The 10733-nt window shown below is 36.0% G+C and overlaps 1 long non-coding RNA gene across 1 annotated transcript in view; it reads right to left on the reverse strand.

The window, feature by feature from the left end:
* Positions 1-8397, reverse strand: part of LOC307184095 — a 107993-nt gene extending 99596 nt beyond the window's left edge. Inside the window, exon 1 of the long non-coding RNA XR_013827655.1 lies at positions 8201-8397. This is a non-coding gene — a long non-coding RNA (uncharacterized lncRNA). The remainder of the gene's footprint in view (positions 1-8200) is intronic.
* Positions 8398-10733: the final 2336 nt, after the last annotated feature.

A 10733-nucleotide genomic window follows, 5' to 3' on the forward strand; every position in this document is an offset into this window, starting at 1 on the left:
ACCACAATGCTATGAGATTAGAAGTGAATTACAGGGAAAAAAATGTAAAAAACACACACACATGGAGGCTAAACAATGCGTTACTAAATAACCAAGAGATCACTGAAGAAATCAAAGAGGAAATCAAAAAATACCTAGAAACAAATGACAATGAAAACATGACAATCCAAAACCTATGGGATGTGGCAAAAGCAGTCCTAGGAGGGAAGTTTATAGCTATACAAGCCTACCTCAAGAAACAAGAAAAATCTTAAATAAACAATCTAACCTTACACCTAAAGGACCTAGAGAAAGAAGAACAAACAAAACCCAAAGTTAGCAAAAGGAAAGAAATCATAAAGATCAGAGCAGAAATAAATGAAATAGAAACAAAGAAAACAATAGCAAAGATCAATAAAACTAAAAGCTTATTCTTTGAGAAGATAAAATTGATAAACCATTAGCCAGACTCACCAAGAAAAAGAGAGAGAGGAATCAAATCAATAAAATTAGAAATGAAAGAGAAGTTCCAACAGACACTGCAGAAATACAAAGCAACCTCAGAGACTACTAGAAGCAACTGTATGCCAATAAAATGGACAACCTGGAAGAAATGGACACATTCTTAGAAAGGTATAACCTTCCAAGACTGAACCAGGAAGAAACAGAAAATATGAACAGAACAATCACAAGTAATGAAATTGAAACTGTGATTAAAAATCTTCCAATAAACAAAAGTCCAGGATCAGATGGCTTCACAGGTGAATTCTATCAAACATTTAGAGAAGAGCTAACACCCATCCTCTCAAAGTCTTCCAAACAACTGCAGAGGAAGGAACACTCCCAAACTCATTCTACGAGGCCACCATCACCCTGATACCAATACCAGACAAAGATACTACAAAAAAAGTAAATTACAGACCAATATCACTGATGAATATAGATGCAAAAATCCTCAACAAAATACTAGCAAACAGAATCCAACAACACATTAAAAGTGTCATACACCACAATCAAGTGGGATTTATCACAGGGATGCAAGGATTCTTCAATATATGCAAAACAATCAATGTGACACACCATATTAACAAATTGAAGAAGAAAAACCATATGATCATCTCAATAGATGTAGAAAAAGCTTTTGACAAAATTCAACACCCATTTATGATAAAAACTCTCAAGAAAGTGGGCATGGAGGGAACCTACCTCAACATAATAAAGGCCATATACGACAAACCCACAGCAAACATCATTCTCAATGGTGAAAAACTGAAAGCATTTCATCGAAGATCAGGAATGAGACAAGGATGTCCACTCTCACCACTATTATTCAACATAGTTTAGGAAGTCCTAGCCATGGCAATCAGAGAAGAAAAAGAAATAAAAGGAATACAAATTGATAAAGAAGAAGTAAAACTGTCACTGTTTGCAGGTGACATGATACTATACATAGAGAATCCTAAAAATGCCACCAGAAATTCATTGATTACTAGAGCTAATCAATGAATTTGATAAAGTAGCAGGACACAAAATTAATGCACAGATATCTCTTGCATTCCTATACACTAATGATGAAATATCTGAAAGAGAAATTATGGAAACACTCCCATTTACCATTGCAACAAAAAGAATAAAATACCTAGGAATAAACTTACCTAGGGAGACAAAAGGCCTTTATGTAGAAAACTGTAAGACACTGATGAAAGAAATTAAAGATGATACCAACAGATGGAGAGATATACCATGTTCTTGGATTGGAAGAATGAATATTGTGAAAATGACTATACTACCTAAAGCAATCTACAGATTCAATGCAACCCCTATGAAATTACCAATAGCATTTTTTACGGAACTACAACAAATCATCTTAAAATTTGTATGGAGACACAAAAGACCCCAAATAGCCAAAGGAATCTTGAGGGAAAAAAACGGAGCTGAAGGAATCAGACTGCCTGACTTCAGACTATATTACAAAGCTACAGTAATCAAGACAATATGGTACTGGCACAAAAACAGAAACATAGATCAATGGAACAAGATAGAAAGCCCAGAGATAAACCCATGGACCTATGGTCAAGTAATCTATGACAAAGGAGGCAAAGATATACAATGGAGAAAAGACAGCCTCTTCAATAAGTGGTGTTGGAAAAACTGGACAGCTACATGTAAAAGAATGAAATTAGAACACTCCCTAACACCACACAGAAAAATAAACTCAAAATGGGTTCGAGACCTAAATTTAAGACTGGACACTATAAAACTCTTAGAGGAAAACATAGGAAGAACACTCTTTGACATAAATCACAGCAAGATCTTTTTTGATCCACCTCCTAGAGTAATGGAAATAAAAACAAAAATAAACAAATGGCACCTAATGAAACTTCAAAGCTTTGGCACAGCAAAGGAAACCATAAACAAGATGAAAAAACAACCCTCAGAATGGGAGAAAATATTTGCAAATGAATCAACAGACAAAGGATTAATCTCCAAAATATATAAACAGCTCATGCAGCTCAATATTAAAGAAACAAACAACCCAATCCAAAAATGGGCAGAAGACCTAAAGAGACATTTCTCCAAATAAGACATACAGATGGCCAAGAAGCACATGATAAGCTGCTCAACATCACTAATTATTAGAGAAATGCAAATCAAAACTACAATGAGGTATCACCTCACACCAGTTAGAATGGGCATCATCAGAAAATCTACAAACAACCAATGCTGGAGAGGGTGTGGAGAAAAGGGAACCCTCTTGCACTGTTGGTGGGAATGTAAATTGATACAGCCACTATGGAGAACAGTATGGAGGTTCCTTAAAAAACTAAAAGTAGAATTTCCATATGACCCAGCAATCCCACTACTGGGCATATACCCTGAGAAAACCATAATTCAAAAAGACACATGCACCCCAATGTTCATTGCAGCACTATTTACAATAGCCAGGTCATGGAAGCAACCTAAATGCCCATTGACAGACGAACAGATAAAGATGTTGTGGTACATATATACAATGAAATATTACTCAGCCATAAAAAGGAATGAATTTGAGTCATTTGTTGAGACGTGGATGGATCTAGAGACTGTCATACAGAGTGAAGTATGTCTGAAAGAGGAAAACAAATATCGTATATTAATGCATGTATGTGGAACCTAGAAAAATGGTACAGATGAACCGGTTTGCAGGGCAGAAGTTGAGACACAGATGTAGAGAACAAACGTATGGACACCAAGGGGGGAAAACCACGGTGGGGTGGGGATGGTGGTTTGCTGAATTGGGCAATTGGGATCGACATGTATACACTGATGTGTATAAAATTGATGACTAATAAGAACCTGCAGTATAAAAAAACAAACCAAAAAAAAACAACTAATACTAAACTTTCTTTGGGTTATTTGTATGGAAATATGTTAATATAAATGTTTCAAACATTACATGAAATGTCTAAAAATCTTATATGTTCTGGTATAATATTATAAGTCATAATTCTAGTTATTACTTTAAAATGTATATCTCAGAAATAGCAAAATTTCCTTGTCAATTGCATTATTATGAACTTTCATCAAATCTTTAACCGTGGTCATTTTTAAGCCTTTTGTCATTTACAGACAGTTCTGAGTGTACTCTGATGCTTTTGCAAATATGTTCCTATAAAAGGGTTTCATCCTCAAGCAATTCATGGAAAAGACTCTGACAAGTACAGGTTTCTGGTAAATGACTATACTGCTGAACTGAATGAATAAGCATTTTCAGAACTCTAATGGAAAACTGATGAATTCATAAAAGGGCTAACAAAAGATCAAGATGAAAAAAATTAATTACATGGGACTGAGTGAACTCATGAGGATGATTATAATTTTTGTGACTTTCTGTTTGAATAAAAAAAAAGTCCCACAAGGACTCAGAGGCAAAAAATATACAAATCAATTCTCACTGCAAAGTTAAGGAGCTGTTACAGTGGAGGATTACTGGACTGAATGTCAATATTATGACATAGTATGAGTGTGTTTTGTGTTTGGTAATTGCAATTATTGTTGCTTTTGTTGTGGTCATCCATTAACAATGCTTGGTGTCAGTTTATTTATCTGTTGTAAAAATAAAATACAGTGTGTGTGTGTGTGAAAAAAAGAAAAAAGAAACAGGAAACATCTCAAATAAAGAACCTAACCTTAAACCTAAAGCAATTCAAGAAAGAAGAACCAAAAAAACCCAAAGTTAGGAGAAGGAAAGAAATCATAAAGATCAGAGCAGAAATAAATGAAAAAGAAATGAAGGAAACAATAGCAAAGATCAATAAAACTAAAAGCTGGTACTTTGAGAAGATAAACAAAATTGATAATCAATTAGCCAGACTCATCAAGAAAAAAAGGGAGAAGACTCAAATCAATAGAATTAGAAATGAAAAAGGAGAAGTAACAACGGATACTGCAGAAATATAAAGGATAATGAGAAATTCCTACAAGCAACTATATGCCAATAAAATGGACAACCTGGAAGACATGGACAAACTCTTAGAAAAACACAACCTTCTGAGACTGAACCAGGAAGAAACAGAAAATATAAACAGACCAATCACAAGCAGTGAAATCGAGACTGATTAAAAATCTTCCAACAAACCCTCTTGGTGGGAATGTAAATTGATACAGCCACTATGGAGAACAGTATGGAGGTTCCTTAAAAAACTAAAGATAAAACTACCACACAACCCAGCAATCCCACTACTGGACATATACCATGAGAAAACCATAATTCAAAAAGAGTCATGTACCACAATGTTCATTGAAGCCCTATTTACAATAGCCAGGACATGGAAGCAACCTAAGTGTCCATCGACAGATGAATGGATAAAGAAGATGTGGCATATATATACAATGGAATATTACTCAGCCATAAAAAGAAATGAAATTGAGTTATTTGTAGTGAGATGGATGAACGTAGAGTCTGTCATATAGAGTGAAGTAAGTCAGAAAGAGAAAAACAAATACCGTATGCTAACACACATATATGGAATTAAAAAAAAAAAGGTCATGAAGAACCTAGGGGCAAGACAGGAATAAAGACACAGACCTACTAGAGAATGTACTTGAGGACACGGGGAGGGGGAAGCGTAAGCTGGGACAAAGTGAGAGAGTGGCATGGACATACATACCCTACCAAATGTAAAATAGATAGCTAGTGGGAAGCAGCTGCATAGCACAGGGAGATCAGCTCAGTGCTTTGTGACCACCTAGAGGGGTGGGATGGAGAGGGTGTGAGGGAGGGAGACGCAAGAGGGAAAAGATATGGGGATATATGTACATGTATAGCTGATTTACTTTGTTAAAAAGCAGAAACTAACACATCATTGTAAAGCAATTATACTCCAATAAACATGTTAAAAAAAAAAAAAAGACCCAAGAACGAAGACCCGATGCAGCCAAAAATAAATAAATTCATTAAAAAAAAAAGGTATTTTAGCATTCTATTACTATTGAACACAGTAATACCCCTTGGCCAGAAACTTTTTCAGGGATGTTAGACATATAAGCTAAAGACCCTATCTAAAAACCAAGAGAACCACTTTTTGGATAGTCAAGAACCATTTGGCATTCAAATGTGTACCCCAGAAGATTTTTATTTATATTACTCAAGCATTAATTTAAAGCTCAGTGACTTATATTCATAGTATCATAATACTCAGAGTAGAATTCAAACTATCTTCAATCATCTATTCACCAACCTCTCTCCTCTGTTTTAGACAAGCAATATTAAACAAGTTTAGACTTTCCTATCAATATATCAAGTTTTTTCTTTCCTCTGAAATAGGGAATTTTAAAAAATATTTTTGTTACTATTAAATGTTACTATTTAACTGAAATTTTCAAAGATAATATTTTGCTAGCTACTTCAATGGATTGTTGGAAAAATCATGTGAGATAATAGAGTAATGAACAGAACAACTTTTAGGAAACTGTGTAAAAATTATTAACATTATTGCCTTGTTAAGGTGGTAGAAGGGTAGATAACTGTACAAATGGCATTTAATACATGACCCAGGAGAGCGAAAGGAAGAGGAATTAACGTGTATTGAAACCAACTTTGCAGTCAGTATTTCTTAATCCTTACAACCAATGTATGAATTAGATATTTCTATTTTACAATACTAAAGTCAACTGAAGATAACAGAGGTTAAGTGACTTGTTTTACAGCCACAAAACTAATTAAGAGCCTGAGTGGGACTTAGACACAAAAGACAGGGCTCTTTTGTGAGAGGAAGAGAGGAAGCATAAGCAGAAAAGTAGCAAGATCAGGACTATCCAACCTACATCCCACTGTTGCCTGTCTAGCTTCACCTGGTTCTCTCCTAAGTGAAGAATGTGAGGGCCTTCCTTCCCCAGCCCTTCCAGTTCAGCCTCAGCCCCTGAGACCACCCAAGCAGTCCAACCCTGGCCATTCAACAGTGAGAATGAGAGCTGGTACATGGAGTTGGTATGCTGTTGCAGGTCAAGTGTCTGGTGAACCTGCTCTCAGGCCCTGAGGATCCACAGACCCACTGAGCTATAGTATATAATATATGTATTCTGCTTCTACCATTCTGACCGGGTGATAAAACTGAGGTTCTAACTGGGTTTTCCCATCTGACTTAGGGCGGCATGAGTCTTTGCCTCACTGTGAAGGTCCTATAAGGGTTTGCCATAAATGAAAAGTGCCCAAGCTGAAAACAGGCCACATGCTGCAAATACCCAAGAGTGTCACAATTTATGAAGGCATAGCTTGACTAGAGAGTCACAGATTAAGAACAGAAGTTTGAGAAGAGGAAGGTATGATGAACTTGTTTCAGTTGCTAACTTTGTGATCTTTAGCTTCTCTGGGCTTCACTTTCCTCATCTGTAAAATGGGGGCAAGGAATACCCCATGTGACTAGGTTTTTATAAGAATTAATTGAGATAATGTTTATCAAGATCAGGAACAGAACCTGGTATATAAAAGGCACTCAATAAATGCCATGTATCATAGATTCAAAAATGCACATTCATTTTCACATTTTAACATCTCGGAAATTGGAATGAATTTTATATCGTGTTACAGTTTAGTCAACAGGTTTTTTCCCCTTTCTTAATGGTACATATTGGTACAGTCAATGGCATCTAGAGTTTGATCAAATGCAGAAATATCTTTCTCTTACCACAGTATTCAAGAACATATTTTATTCCTTCCCAAACCTGACAAGTCACATAGCAAAAATAAAAACAGCACACTATAATGGATGGTGACTTACAATCATTTAGAACAATTGAGAACAATTTTTCCCCATCTTATGCCACAATTCCACTTTTAGGGCTGTGAAAATAGCAACTGAGATTTTTGTGAAATAGCAAGAGCTTTAAAGAGGGCTCCCTTGCCTTTTTCACAGACAGCCTTGGTTTAGAAAAAAATAATTGCTAACTCTATATAATGCAGTTCTTTGAGAGGAAATATGTTCTTGTTTAAGAATGTTCCACTTAGACCATACTGGTTGGTTCTGCAAAATCATCAAACATTTCTAAACAGGATGAATTGTTTTGGTCCAAATCCTGGTTTTAAAACTGATTCATATGAGAATAGTTATGGGCAAATGAGTCATACAAACATACCTACACTCTCACTGGTCACTCTGTCCCTTTGTTTCCCTTTGTTTCTGCCCTTTCTCCTTCCCTCTCCATCTATTGAATTCTTATCCCAAAGCCATCTAATGAAACAAGATAGACAAATGTAAATAATAGCTATAACTATTTTATAATGTTAATAATTATCATTAAATCTGAGGTGAAATAATGGTACCTAATCCTTTAAAGGTACATGTTGAAATTTTTGCAGATAAAATTATATGATGTCTGGGATTTGTTTCAAAATAATCTATAACTGAGGAAAGTGGGTGGGGGTACAGATAAAACTCAGTCATGAAATTACTGAAGCTGGGTAATGGGTACATAAGAAGGGGCTCATTATACTATGCTCTCTAGTTTTGTATATATTTGAAATTTTACATAACAAAAAGTTTTTTAATATACCACTGTGTGAAATACAACATATTTCACACCTAAGATGAATGAATCAGATGAATGAATCTTGTAGAATCTTCAAGATGGCATGCGTGCATATAAATAAACTCCCATTCTTTCAAAGTGATCAAATATTTCAAGATAAAGAACACCATAGTCTGGAAGAAGTACAAATTTAGGTCAACACAAACTTACTTACCTCTACTTTTCATCCAAAAATGCATCTTTGGATAGATTTGGCTCCAAACACACCAATCTTCATGCATCATTACTTCTGGAAGATTATCAGTCACCTATAATATTAATTATGTCATTAGAACATATTGGAAACAATCGTGCTTATTCCCATGGATCCCCTAGCATTGCTAAGGTTTTCCATTGGCACCTGTAGCCCTGTGTCTGGACCCCATGATTTTAGACTTACTGGTGCTAGCAAGTAATTTTATAAAGACTTGCATCCCAGGCTCCTCTTCTGCAGCATATTGGCTTAACTTTTCAAGGCCTCTGGCATATAAAAGTACTAAATTTTCCTGAACAAGGCTGCCAGGCCAGGACCTAGGCCCAAACTGGCAGCAGCGATGGCAGTTGCAGCGATGGCAACTGCAGTGCAAAAGCAGCGGCCATGGCAGCAGTGGCCAGAGCCATGTGAGAAAGGAAGGTTTCTGCACACACACACTGCTGGGACCCATGGTGGGAGGCTCTTGCCCATCAGTCCCTAGAGCCTGACTGTGGCATCTGCACAAATACTAACTCTGGCCTGAGGATGGGACAGGAACCGCCGGCACACAGGCAGTAAATTTTGTCAGTAAATTATTACAAAATAAAACTGTACACATGAATACTGCAAGAAAGCATGTCAGGGAGTCATTATAATCTTTTTTCTTTTCACATCTTTATTGGAGTGTAAATGCCCCACAACGTTGTGCTGGCCTCCGCTGCACAACAAAGTGAATCAGCCACAAGTACACACATATCCCCACATCCCCCACCCCCCACCCAAACCCTCCAGGTCATCACAAAGCACCAAGCTGATCTCCCTGTGCTACGCAGCAGCTTCCCGCTAGCCGTTCATTTTACATTTGGTAGTGTATGCATGTCAATGCTACTCTCCCACTTCACCCCAGCTTCCCCTTCCTCGTCTGCGCCCTCAAGTCCATCCTCTACATCTGGGTCTCTATTCCTGCCCTGCCACTAGGTTCATCTGTATGCTTTTTTAGATTCAATATATATGTGTTAGCATACGGTATTTGTTTTTCTCTTTCTGACTTACTTCACTCTGTATGACTCTAGGCCCATCCACCTCACTACAAATAACTCAATTTCGTTCCTTTTTATGGCTGAGTAATATTCCATTGTATATATGTGCCACATCTGCTTTATCCATTCCTCTGTTGATGGACATTTAGGTTGCTTCCATGTCCTGGCTATTGTAAATAGGGCTGCAATGAACATTGGGGTGCATGTGTTTTTGAATTATGGTTTTTCTCAGGGTGTATGTCCAATAGTGGGATAGCTGGGTCGTAGGGTAGTTCTAGTTTTAGTTTTTTAAGGAACCTCCATACTGTTCTCCATAGTGGCTGTATCAGTTTACATTCCCACCAACAGTGCAGGAGGGTTCCCTTTGAATCTCAAGTTTTGAAAACTGCTTCAACATTGCAAAGCACATATCCACAGGCATTTTTTTTGATGTGGACCATTTTTTTTCAGTTTTTATTGAATTTGTTACAATATTGCTTCTGTTTCTTTATGTTTGGTTTTTTGGTCTCGAGGCATGTGGGATCTTAGCTTCCCCACCAGGGATGGAAACCGCACCCCCTTCATTGGAAGGTGAAGTCTTAACCACTGGACCACCAGGGAAGTCCCCATATCCACAGACTAAGAAATAGAAAATAAATTGAAAGATCAGGGCATTTGACAGGAAGATACACTACCTACTATGAAGCTTCAGATGAACCAATTATTAATGAAGAGGATAATTAAAATTTTTTTTCTTCCTTGCAGTTGAAGATGCATCAATAGAATGCATAAACCAGCACTTTGAATTTTATACAAATCATGAAGTCACATTTGGTTCTTGTACAACCTCCATAAATTACAGGAAATGTCAGAGCAAATATTAAAATGCCATTGTATAAGTTTACATTTTAAATTAAATTTCAGCTTACACAAAACTGATTTGTATGAAGAATGAAATATTTTTAGAAAAATTATTCTGTGGGACTCATTAGCTCTACATGCACTAAAACTTTTATTTCAAAATAATTTACCAGAAATTCATCCCAAATATTGTCACAACCTATAAAATACTCATAACAGCTCCAATAATTGCATCAGCAGAAAGATCCTTGTCAAAATTTAAAAGTATCAAAAATTATTTGCAATCTTTCATTTTCCAAGAGCAGTTAAGGTCTCTTACAATTGTATCAATTGAAAATAAAATTGCTAAAGGTATATATTTTAATGACTTTTAAAATGAATTTGCATAAAAGAAAGCCACAAAATTATGATTAATCAAGATATGACATTGATAAAGTACTATAATTTATTGTATTATATAAAATTATGGCACCAAAAGTATTTTTTGCACTTTGTAAGTTATATTGTTACTCATATACCACTAGTACCTCTGTTGTATCTCATAAGTAACAAAATGTTTTTAAAGGAAAAAGTTTTATTTGTAATACTTTTAATGGCACTTTTTTCCTGCTTTTTCAATAAGAGCCTGCATTTTC

This window comes from Stenella coeruleoalba (genome assembly GCF_951394435.1).
Source record: "Stenella coeruleoalba genome assembly, chromosome: 3".
Taxonomy (NCBI): Eukaryota; Metazoa; Chordata; class Mammalia; order Artiodactyla; family Delphinidae; genus Stenella; species Stenella coeruleoalba.